Source organism: Pogona vitticeps, chromosome 4, assembly GCF_051106095.1.
Source record: "Pogona vitticeps strain Pit_001003342236 chromosome 4, PviZW2.1, whole genome shotgun sequence".
In the NCBI taxonomy this organism is placed as follows: domain Eukaryota; kingdom Metazoa; phylum Chordata; class Lepidosauria; order Squamata; family Agamidae; genus Pogona; species Pogona vitticeps.
The window spans coordinates 195,675,908-195,688,585 of record NC_135786.1 but is presented as its reverse complement, the minus strand read 5'-3'; the positions used below and the strand labels follow the sequence as shown (position 1 = coordinate 195,688,585).

The following is a 12,678-nucleotide window of genomic DNA, read 5'->3' as shown; positions in this document are numbered from 1 at the left end:
GCGGACGGACAAGGGCAACAAGCAATACAGATGCTGGTGAAGGAACGTCATGTGGGTATGACCCCTATGATGATGCATATCCATACCCGCAAGGGGCGGCCCAGGACACAAGGAGTGAGAAGAGGGGTGAGTATGATAGCACATGCACCACAGCAGCACAAGGGGTATGTTGGCCGTGGTTTGAGGGTCAACCACAGGCGATGGGCACTCCCAACATGGGCATGGCATCGCCTGTGGCATGGCCCGGAGGGTTTTGGCCGCCAGTTGCTCCGCAATGGTTGGGTTGGGGCATGCCTTTTTCAAGCCCTAACAAGAACACTTCGGCAAAAGATGGCAGTGAGTTAGGGATAGCACGGCACCCTTCCGTGCCGAATACTGGCTATAATTCAGCCCCATTCACAGCTATGCCTTACACGGACTATAATTCGCCGCTAGGCGATCATCTGACGCCAGCAATTAAGGAACGAATTTGGAAAGGCGATTATATTGACTTCTATGACCTCCTGAATAGGGAATATGAGGTAAAGGAGCTGGATAAAGATGACGAAAAGGTTAAAGAAAAACACAGGCGGAAGAGGCCCGACAGAAATTGGAATAATTGGGTCACTGGTTTTACAATATATGCAGGAGTTTTGGTAAAAATGCAACCATGGAAGGCTTCCGCCCTGTTTCAATATTATGATATATTGTGCAGAGCAAAAGCAGAATTTGAGGGGCAAGCATGGCTTAGGTATGATGAGGCATTCCGAATGAGGAGCGCCATTAGGCCAGAACTTCGATGGGACGAGGTTCATCCGGGTCTTTGGTTGCAGCATATGTCGCCAGCTAAAACGAATTTAGGTGACAGATTTGATTGTGGGCACCTTAACATTAAGTTCACAGGGACTTCCGGAACCCGCCAGGGGGCGGGGCAGACGGTTCAACCCCGTCTGCCTTGCTACGAATACAATAATAGAGGGTCGTGCAACAAGTCCCCTTGCAGGTTCAAGCATGAATGCATTACTTGTGGGGGAAAACACCCCAGATCTAATTGTTTCAGGGCCGGGGGACAGCGGCAGGGCAAGCAAGGAGGTTTTGGTAGAAAGCCTGAAGGGGGTGGCGGTCCTCCAGGAAAGGGGACCAACACCAATCAAAATTAATATTTTGAGAAAGGGATTGCTGCATTATCCCAGGCAGGAAGATGCAGCATATCTGTGTTCTGGCTTTCAATATGGATTTAGAATTCCAGCATTGGGTAAGTGTAGGGCATTTTTTGCCAGAAATTTGAAGTCAATACAGGGAATGGAGGAAGTAGTTCAAAAGAAGATTGACAAGGAGGTTAGTGAGGGTAGGGTCGTGGGGCCATTTTCTAGGCCTCCGCTGGATGACCTGAGGGTATCGCCTTTGGGAATTGTTCCAAAGAAAACCCCAGGGGAATTCAGGCTAATACATCATTTGTCTTTTCCGGAGGGCGAGTCTGTCAATGATGCCATACCAGACGAACTGTGTTCTGTGCGGTATACATCATTTGATGAGGCGGTAAAAATGATTAGATCTTGCGGTGTCAATGCAGAGATGGCCAAGGCCGACGTGAAAGCGGCCTTCCGGATTTTGCCTGTCCACCCAACAGATTTTAATTTGCTGGGTTTTCAATTTCAGGGGTATTATTATGTGGATAGGGCCCTACCTATGGGTTGCTCAATCTCGTGTTCGGCCTTCGAAAGGTTCAGCACATTTGTGGAATGGCTGCTTCGGCAGAGGATTGGCTGTAGATTGACAGCACATTATTTGGATGATTTTTTGTTCTGTGGACAGGCAAACACTGGGAGGTGTCAGGAATTCTTAGACACATTTAGGGAATTGGCAGGGGAGTTAGGTTTGCCACTGGCGGAAGAAAAGACGGAAGGGCCGTCAACGACCCTTACGTTTTTAGGCATAGAATTAGACACAACACAGCAGACTTCAAGATTGCCGCAAGACAAATTGGTAAATATTCGGAGATTGGTTGGTAGTTTTAGGGATAAAAAGAAGATAACATTAAAGGAGCTACAACACGTGGTAGGGCATTTGAATTTTGCGTGTAAGGTCGTAGCGCCGGGAAGGGCTTTTGTGCGGCGTCTTTCCAGCGCCATGTCAGGGTTGAAGAAACCATTTCATAAGACGAGAATAACGAAAGGTATCAGGGAGGATCTGAGGTTATGGGAGCAGTTTTTGGAACATTTTAACGGGATTTCTTTTTGGAGATCTGACATGAACCTTAGGGCTGATGTCCAAGTGAATTCAGATGCTGCTGGGGCGTTGGGTTTCGGAATTTATTTTCAGGGCAGATGGTGTGCAGGAGTGTGGCCGGACGAATGGCATAGGCAAGGTATTACTAGGGATTTAACATTTTTAGAGTTTTTTCCAATAGTTGGGGCACTGTGGCTATGGGCCGAGGAGTGGTCCAATACCGTGGTGCGCTTTTGGTGCGACAACCTGGCGGTTGTTTACATCATCAATAATTTAACCTCACGATCAGAAAGAGTTATGGATTTGGTGCGCGCATTTACATTGAAGGCACTACAGAATAATGTTGTGGTGCACGCGCGACACGTGCCGGGCATAGATAATCGGATCGCTGATGCTCTTTCACGCCAACAGATCCAGCGTTTCAGGGAGCTGGCGCCGGAAGCCAGGGATCTGCCGGAGGTGCTTCCGGCGGAGGTCTGGCAGATTGGCGTGAGGAAGCGTCGCGGGCGATAGGTATGGCTTTGGCCCCGAGAACAGGTATAAAATATAGAATGGCTGTGACTGAGTTTTTGGAATTTAGGAATAGGGCGCGATTGGAACAAAAGTGGCCAGCACCGGTAGGACACCTGCAGCAATTTATTGTGGATTTGTATAGACGGGGATTAGCGCCAGGTACTATTCAGGGCAAGTTAGCAGCATTGAGTTTTTATGCGAAGGCAAAAGGCCTGAAGGATTGGTCGGGTAATTTTAGAATTAGGAAGATGATCGAGGGATGGTCTCGTGAGCGGGGAAGGCTAAGGGATGATAGGACACCCATTTCTCCAAGGATTTTGGAAAGTTTAGTAGAGCTGTGGGGTACCTTATGTAGGGATAGATATGAGCAGGTGCTTTTTCATGCGGCGTCGTTGGTAGCCTTTTTTGGGGCGCTACGTATTAGTGAGTTGGTAGCTTTCAGTAAAACGGATGAGTCTCGGACGGCATTACAGTGGGATGACGTAGGGATTCAAAATGGGCAGGTTGTAATTAAGATTAGGAGATCTAAAACTGACCAACGAGGCAAAGGCGGGCAGATAAGGCTGGGACGGTGCAGTATAGAAAAGATATGCCCTGTTCAGGCGGTAAGCCAATTTATTCGTTTTAGGTTAGGCACGGGGGGTTATTTCTTTCAACACAAAGATGGGGCGCCCCTTACAAAATATCAGTTTTGGAAACTAACTGACATGGCGCTGGAAAGAGTTGGTGTTCAAGGCCTGAGATTTGGTACACATTCATTTCGAATAGGGGCGGCGTCGACGGCGGCAGCTCTTGGATACGATGATGAGCGAATCAAACAGTTGGGTCGCTGGTCATCGGGTTGTTACAGGAAGTATATAAGACAATTACCTAACGTATAGGTAGGGGTTGTTTTTGTCTTTCAGGAGGAGAGATGCCGGGGGCGCGATGGAACATCATGATTGTAGGACACAGCTACGTATATTGGGCAGCTTGCTATGCGGCTGCTTCCCATTGGGGAAGTGACCTGGGGCTTGGAGCCCGGGCTTCGATTACTTGGAAGGGCATGCGGGGCATGCAATGGATTCAACTGGGACGGTTGACTACCTTTGGATGTTCGCCTCCTGACATCTTGGTAGTTCACTTGGGGGGTAATGATTTGCCCCAGGTACCTGGTAAGGCATTAATATTGGATATATTGAGGGATTTGGATAGGCTACATGCCTTATATCCCAAGATGAGGATCGTTTGGTCAACAATCATTCCACGCTTAAACTGGCGTGGTGCGATTAATGGGGACAGGGTTAACAATGCCCGTCGTTTGGTTAACAAGGAAGTTTGCAGAGGTGTCAGCAAACGCGGCCTCGGTTCTGTGATTGGGCATCGCAGAATTTTATCAACCTGTTTGGAGTATTTCCGTGAGGATGGGGTCCACCTGTCGGAGGCAGGTTTGGACATTTTTCTGGATGATTTTAGAGGGGGCCTGCTTGAAGAATTTGGTCTTCTTGGTGGGTACATGGGACATAGCCGATGCTAGTCCTCATGTTTGTGGCGGGTAGTGCGGGAATAACTGGTCGTCACGGTGTTTCCCTTTTGGTAATATTCATTAAGTAACAGTGCGTCAATGCTGACAGTTCCTGCGGATCGTGCGATTACAGGGCTGAAGGCAACTGAGGCGCTGAAACACTTCCGGACCAAAAAGTCATAAAAGGAGATGGCTGGAGGTCCGGGGTGTTTTAATTAAGCCTTGCAGGTTCCTCCGGTCGGTAGTACAGCTGGAACCTGGGGACTGGGACTCGCCCATTGACATATAAGGAATTATTTGGTGTTATTTCCCCGCACTACCGCAGGCCCCCTCAAATTAAGGATATGGTGTTATGTGGTTTAAGGAAATTTGATTTGGCTAATAAAGTGTGGCCCATGTTTAATACCAAAAGAATGTTGTTGTCCGCGTCTTCATTTCGGGGCTTGGGGAAGCAAATGGTAGCGCGCTGAAGGGGCGCAGGAACGCCCTCGGAAAAGCGCGGCGGGCTTGCTTCCCCCGGCGCCGGAAGCGTGGATAACAAAGGGCCACGTGATTTTGATGACGCAACCGGCGCTATTTAAGGGAGCGCCGGTGCGTCCTAAGGGGCTCTTTTGCTTTCGGCACCCGCCCGCCCAACCCTCTTTGTTCTAGTGTGTTCTGGGTCGCCTGTTTTTGGGGCCGGATAGGAATTTTTGACCTTCATCCTGATTGGCAGGTGGATGGGGGGATTTTTCGCCTATCCCACACTGGAATGGGGGAGGAGTTGTTTTTAAGGCAAGGACGGTGGGTTTTTTCATATATAAATTTGGTCACACTGGCGGGTAGTGCGGGAATAACTGGTCGTCACGGTGTTTCCCTTTTGGTAATATTCATTAAGTAACAGTGCGTCAATGCTGACAGTTCCTGCGGATCGTGCGATTACAGGGCTGAAGGCAACTGAGGCGCTGAAACACTTCCGGACCAAAAAGTCATTAAAGGAGATGGCTGGAGGTCCGGGGTGTTTTAATTAAGCCTTGCAGGTTCCTCCGGTCGGTAGTACAGCTGGAACCTGGGGACTGGGACTCGCCCATTGACATATAAGGAATTATTTGGTGTTATTTCCCCGCACTACCGCAGGCCCCCTCAAATTAAGGATATGGTGTTATTTGGTTTAAGGAAATTTGATTTGGCTAATAAAGTGTGGCCCATGTTTAATACCAAAAGAATGTTGTTGTCCGCGTCTTCATTTCGGGGCTTGGGGAAGCAAACAGATCCGTGTCTACATTTCTTTAATGCAAGAGTGGGGAATGTGTGGCCTTTCATATGCTCTTACATAGTGACACTTGCCTTCAGCTAGCTTAGCCAAAGGTAGGGAGTTGCAGTTGAACAACATCTGGAGGGCCACATGTTCCTTATCCCTGCTTTAATGCATGAGTTATCTATGTCCATTAAGATAAATATGGCAGCCACTGAGGGCAAGGAAACAGGGTGTAGCACAGAAGTTCTCTGACTGCAACACAGTAAGTAGAAGGTTGTAAGTGTCTACTGATAATGGACCAAATTCTCCATTTTAATGTTCTACTTGGAGGCAAACCATAAAACATATGTCCTCTTTCAAGTATGAATTATGCACAGGTGTTGAACTAGACTGTGTTAAATAAACTTGAAAAGAGTGTCCTGGTGTTAACAGAGGAGCTTCAGAAATGCTGACTTTAATGTGTCTTTCGCTTTGTGTATTAATTGAAGGTTATTGTGACATTTTGGCACAGAAATACATACTGTTCTGGAAGGCAGAACCTGCATAGTTGTCAGGATCTTGGTTAAGATTCTATAATGCTGCAGAAATGTAACAACTATAGGGGTTAAATTCAAAATAGAGTTTTCTAGTTACTGTACTGCAAACACATGTAAATACCTACCATATTTTCACATCCCACCCCAAGCTGGCTAACCTATGAAGTCACCTTTGAATTAGCTGGCCATATGCTCAGTCAGGAAAAATGGTTCAGTTGTAGTTCCTCTACAGTCCATTCAGGTCCAAAAGTTGAATTAGCTCTCACAAAAACTCTTGATGAATACTTGTTATGGATTATAATGTTATGCTGCTCTCAATAGCTATTTAAATATAAAATTAATCAGGAGACACAAAATTTTTCTTTTTAAGAATAAGGTTTTTATTGTGATTATTAATTGCCATCAAGTTATGTACATAGAGACCCACAGTGGATCTGAGGTAACAGGTGGGGGGAAGGGCATTGAAAGGGGCAGCCATTTAAGTGGTGCTAGGTAGGGGAAGGAATGGCAGTGGGGGTAGAACATGCCCACGTAGGAGGTTAGATATCTTACATCTATCCCCTCTTCTAGTCCTATCGCCAACCAGATGGTATCAGGTGACCATATCAGCAAACCCTCGAGCCACATGGTGCTGTTGATGAATGCCAGGTCAGTACAAAATAAGACTGCCCTCATCCATGATGTAATTGTGGATGAGGGTGCCAACCTGGCATGCATTACTGAGACCTAGATGGGAGAGGCAGGTGGTGTTTCCCTCTCCCAGCTGTGTCCGCCTGGGTACTTAGTCCAGCACCAATTTTGCTCGGAGGGTTGGAGGGTCGGGGAGAGGGAGTTGCTATAGTCTATCAAGGAGTTCTATCTCCTTGACCAGGCTTCCTATCCCTTTGAGAGGAGGTCTTGAGGGCCTGTATTGTGTGTTGGGCTTACAAGACAGATTGGGGATTCTGTTGGTGTACCACCCACCCTGCTGCATACCAACAGTCTCCCTGCCTGAGCTGAGGTAGTCTTGGACCTGGTGTTGAGGACTGGCTGTTGGTGCTGGGGGACCTCAACATCCATGCTGAGGCTGCCTTGACTGGAGTGGCTCAGGACTTCATGGCCACCATGACAACCATGGGGCTGTCTCAATATGTTATCAGCCCAACACATGAGAAGAGCCATACCTTGGACCTGGTTTTTCCAATAGGACTGGAAGATGTCATTTGGATGTGGAGGGGCTAGTTGTGACCCCATTGTCATGGTCAGACCACTTCCTGGTCAAGTTTAGTCTATTAGCCTCTTCTCCCCTCTGCAAGGGTTGGGGATCTATTAAGATGATCCGCCCCCGGAGACTAATGGATCACAATGGTTTCCTGAATGCTCTGGGGGATTATCCGTCTGATATGGTCGGTGCTCCTGTCGAAGCTCAGGTCACCCTATGGAATAGGGAGATGACCCGGGCGGTTGACACAATTGTGCCTAAGCGTCCTCTCCCTGCACGCAGAGCCCAGTCAGCTTCTTGGTATACTTCTGAACTGCGGACGATGAAGTGAGAGGGGAAACAGCTGGAGCGCAGGTGGAAGAAATCCTGCTGGGAGTCCGATCGAACACGACATAGAGCTCATTATCGGGCCTATTTCGTGGCAATGCAGCTAGTGAAACGGCAATATTTCTCCAGCCATATTGCTTCCTCAGAATGTTGTCCAGCAGAGCTGTTTTGGGTGGTCAGGGATCTTCTTCAACCGGGAAATTCGGTGGAGGTCCCAAACTACTCATCAGCTCACTGTGATTAGTCATTCATTTTGAGGGGGAAATCGCTCAGATTCGCAGTGGGTTGGACTCCACTGTTACTGAAGAAGCAGAGGATGTGTCCAGTGTCCCATGCTTAGGTCAAATATTAATGGATGAGTTTCAGTTATTGAGACCTGAGGACGTGGACAGGGTGCTTGGATCTGTCCATTCTACCACCACTCTGCTCGACCCTTGCCCATCTTGGCTAATTGGAAGATCTGCCAGGGGGATTCACACTTGGGTCCAGGAGGCAGTTAACGCCTCTTTGAGAGAAGGAATGGTCCCTACCATCTTGAAAGAGGAGGTAATTTGGCCTCTCCTAAAAAAAGCCTAACCTGTACCCAAGGCTGGTGGTTAACTACCAACCAGTGGTGAACCTCCCTTATTTGAGCAAAGTGTTGGAGCAGGTTGTGGCTGGGCAACTCCAGGCACTGCTGGATGAACGGATTTTCTGGATCTATTTCAATTGGGTTTCAGGCCAGGTTTTGGTGCAGAGACTGCCTTGGTCGCCCTGTACGATGACCTTTGCCATGATCGACCATGGTGTCTTTCAGGATAGGATGGCTGGGTTGGGAATTGGGGGCACCGCTTTATGCTGGTTCGGCTCCTTCCTGGCTGACCATGTCCAGAGGGTGGTGCTGGGGGACAGTTCCTCAGGGCTCGATACTGTCCCACCATGCTGTTTAACATCTACATGGTACTGCTGGGAGAGGTCATCAGGAGGTTTGGGCTGAGGAGTCAGCAATACGCTGACGATACTCAGCTCTACCTCTCATTTTTCACCAAGCCAGGTGAGGCGGTTTCTGTGCTGAACTCGTGTCTGGACCTTATAATGGACTGGATGAGGGTTAATAAATTGAAACTCAAGCCAGACAAGATGGAAGTGCTGTTAGTGGGTGCTTCACCGGACAGGCTGGAGGGCCATTTTCCTGTCCTGAATGGGGTTACATTCTCCCTAATGGACAGGGTCCACAGTCTGGGGGTGCTCCTGGACCCCAGTCTAACTTTGGAATCCCAGGTGGACTTGGTGGCCAGGGGCGCCTTCCTTCAGTTCAGCTGGAAATTATACCAGTTACAGCCCTACCTGGACACACATTGGTAACATCTCATATAGATTACTGCAATGCGCTCTACATGGGGTTGCCTTTGAAGACGGTCCAGTGACTGTAACTGGTCCAGAATGGAGGTGTGTGGCTGATGAGTCGTGGGGTCGCTAGGGGACACTTCAAGCTGATTCTGTTTAAATTACATTGGCTACCAGTTGCTGCTCAGGCCCAATTCAAAGTGCTTGTTTTGACATATAAAGCCCTAAACGGCTTTTGCCCTGGATACCTGAAGGACCACCTCCTTCCATATGAACCTCGCTGGCAGTTAAGATCTAGCCAGGGGGCCCATTTGAAAGAGCTGTCCCTCAAGGAGGTAAGAGGGATGGCTTGTAGAGAAAGGGCCTTTTTGGCAGCTGCCCCCAGACTATGGAATGCCCTCCCAACTGAGATTGGTCTGGCGCCGACGTTGAGGACATTTCAGCACCAGGTCAAAACCTTCCTGTTCCAGAAGGCATTAAATTGAAATAATATCAACTGTGGGTCCTGACGGCAATTTTTGAAGTATCTATTTTAATTGTATTTTAATTGTTTTATCTTTTAATTGTATTTTTATTGTATTTTAATTGTTGTAAGCCGCCCAGAGACCTTTGGGTAGAGTGGGCGGCATATAAATTAAATAAATAGGTAAATAAGTAAGTAAATAAATAAAATCTTCTAGAAACTTCTGTTCAACAGTTGGGGGCAAACATTTGCTCCTTTTGTTTTTGCACATCACGGGTCCAGCCTCTTATTTAAAGAATATTGTTTGTTTGTTTGATTGATTGATTGATTGATTGATTCCAGTACTACACCTGCCTGTGGATTTAGAATAAGGATTTTGGGTTTTTTAAAAAAAGTTTTCTAGCTGGACATTCCTCATGTTGGTGTATTTGAATTCTGCAATTAATTCTGGAATCTATTGGTTTGCTTTAATAAATGCTCATGGTGTCTTCCTCGTACAATTCTTTCTGTTCTGGATCCAAGCATTCCTGGGTCACAGATCCCATTGCATTCTCCTGTTGATCACCTTACTGCTGCATTTTGCATGAGACCTTTTATCATATCCTTCCAAACTCAGCTCTGCTATTTCTTTTGGAACAACTCTGCTTGTACATGTAAAGTTCACTTCCTCAGCATTCACCTTTTCTTTTAGTCTGTTCTACTTGAACTGATCTTCTGGGCAATGTGTTTATGGGTGAGTGTCACAACAGAGACATCTTTCTTTTCTGTAGAAGATTATTACATTTCAAAAAACCAAATGCTTTTGGATGTTACAGCGGTCTGCTACAGAAAATTGTTCCCCAATTTAGAAGTAGCTATTCCACACTGGAGCTTAAGAGAACAGAGTTAGAATAAGTAGATTTGCCCACAAAAGCTCACATTAATATACAGCCATTAGTGTTTAAGGTACCACAAGGATTGTCTTTATTTATTTTTATTTATTTTTTATTTTTTTGCCTGAGAAAAGAGTCTGTATGGCTGGTATATGAATATTGCACCTCTAGCTAAAGGCCTCTCCAGATCATTGTTGCTTCCTTGAAGTGAGAAGGAGGACTTGCAGCAGCATAGAAAAGGTCAGAATTATTTTTCTAGTTTGTATAAAATATATTCACTTAATAGTATAGCTGTTCACATTTGACATATTGCATATGTATTTTTATACTGACTGAATATACTTTTGTACTGACCTAAATACAAAAGATTTTGTGATGAGTCAGCATTATGATAAAGAGAATAATCAGACAGAATCTAAGTCAAGTTTTTTTAAAAAAATAAATAAAAGAAAAATGTATCTTAATGACCTCTTCTCTCATCATGATACCAGAACATAATAAAGTGTAAAATCATAATGTTAAGCATAGGTGGCACTCTGCATGTTTGATTGATTTAATTTCCTTCTGTACTAGGAAAATAATGAATTCACTCTTAAAAAGAAAAGTGAATGACAAGAAACATCACTAATGGTGATACCTACAAAGATGATTGATCAATTATTATTCTGCAGAAAACTACCTTTTATCTGAGGATGGAGATTTGTCTTAAAGGCATCCATAGCAAGAAGCAGCTAAGTGTGAAAGATCCCCTCTCATCCTATTGTGGGTTCGCACATGTCCTATTCTTTGCAGTCTTAAACAAACTGAACAGTTCCAGGCGCCAATCTGAAAAGGACAAGGGCAACAAAACACTTTTCTACGTGCTGCATCATAAAGTGTTCCTAGTCTCTCCTGCACACAAAAGGGGAGGGCACTGTTCAGTGGCTGGAGGATGATAGTGCCTTGTTAGAGAAAAGAAGTACAGTGCTTTCTCATGCAGAGTCATGAGAAAAAGAAAGCAGGCCCTCTTTGAATTCTATAGGTTTTACATATCAGGACATAATAGAAATCATTTGGTCCATAGTGGGTGTGAAAACCAAATAAATTCAACCTCAGATGAACAACAGCACATGACATATTACACCATGCCATTATTTATTTTACAAAAATAAAGCCAAAATAGAGAAGCCAGGTGTCAGACACTAAGTACACCTTTGCTGCTTCCACAGGAATTAAGAGGGTAAGCAGCAGCCATGTGTTGCTAACCAAATGTCCTTGAGTATGGTTGCACAGTGACCAGTGAGTGGACCAGCTAGTTCTGATGAGAGGGATTCAACCTTCGTGACACCTGTGGTGCTGCTATTCACATTCATATCTCCAGGGATACGAATACAAATAGCCAATGTCTAGTCCAGATCAGTCTACATCCCAATACCAAAGAAGGGCAGTGCCAAAGAATGCTCCAACTCCCGGACAATTACACTCATCTCACACGCCAGCAAGGTTATGCTCAAAATCCTACAAGGTAGGCTTCAGCAGTATGTGGACCGAGAACTCCCAGAAGTACAAGCGGGATTCTGAAGGGGCAGAGGAACTCGAGACCAAATTGCCAACATGTGCTGGATTATGGAGAAAGCCAGAGAGTTCCAGAAAAACATCTACTTCTGCTTCATTGACTATGCAAAAGCCTTTGACTGTGTCGACCACAGCAAACTATGGCAAGTCCTAAAAGAAATGGGAGTGCCTGACCACCTTATCCATCTCCTGAGAAACCTATATGTGGGACAGGAAGCAACTGTTAGAACTGGATATGGAACAACGGATTGGTTCAAAATTGGGAAAGGAGTACGACAAGGCTGTATATTGTCACCCTGCTTATTTAACTTATATGCAGAATACATCATGCGGAAGGCTGGACTGGAGGAATCCCAAACCGGAATTAAGATTGCAGGAAGAAATATCAACAACCTCCGATATGCAGATGATACCACTCTGATGGCGGAAAGTGAGGAGGAACTAAAGAACCTTGTAATGAGGGTGAAAGAGGAGAGTGCAAAAAACGGTCTGAAACTCAACATCAAAAAAACTAAGATCATGGCCACTGGTCCCATCACCTCCTTGGAAATAGAAGGGGAAGATATGGAGGCAGTGACAGATTTTACTTTCTTGGGCTCCATGATCACTGCAGATGGAGACAGCAGCCACGAAATTAAAAGACGCCTGCTTCTTGGGAGGAAAGCAATGACAAACCTTGACAGCATCTTAAAAAGCAGAGACATCACCTTGCCAACAAAAGTCCGAATAGTCAAAGCTATGGTTTTTCCTGTAGTGTTGTATGGAAGTGAGAGCTGGACCATAAAGAAAGCTGACCGCCGAAGAACTTATGCCTTTGAATTGTGGTGTTGGAGGAGACTCTTGAGAGTTCCCTGGACTGCAAAGAGAACAAACCTATCAATTCTAAAGGAAATCAACCCCGAGTGCTCATTGGAAGGACAGATCCTGAAGCTGAGGC

At 45.9% G+C, this 12,678-nt stretch overlaps 1 protein-coding gene across 1 annotated transcript in view; it reads right to left on the bottom strand.

Annotated features, from left to right (window-relative positions):
* XKR4 (XK related 4) overlaps window positions 1-12,678 on the bottom strand; it is a 162,507-nt gene that overhangs the window by 111,161 nt on the left and 38,668 nt on the right. The window lies entirely within an intron of this gene.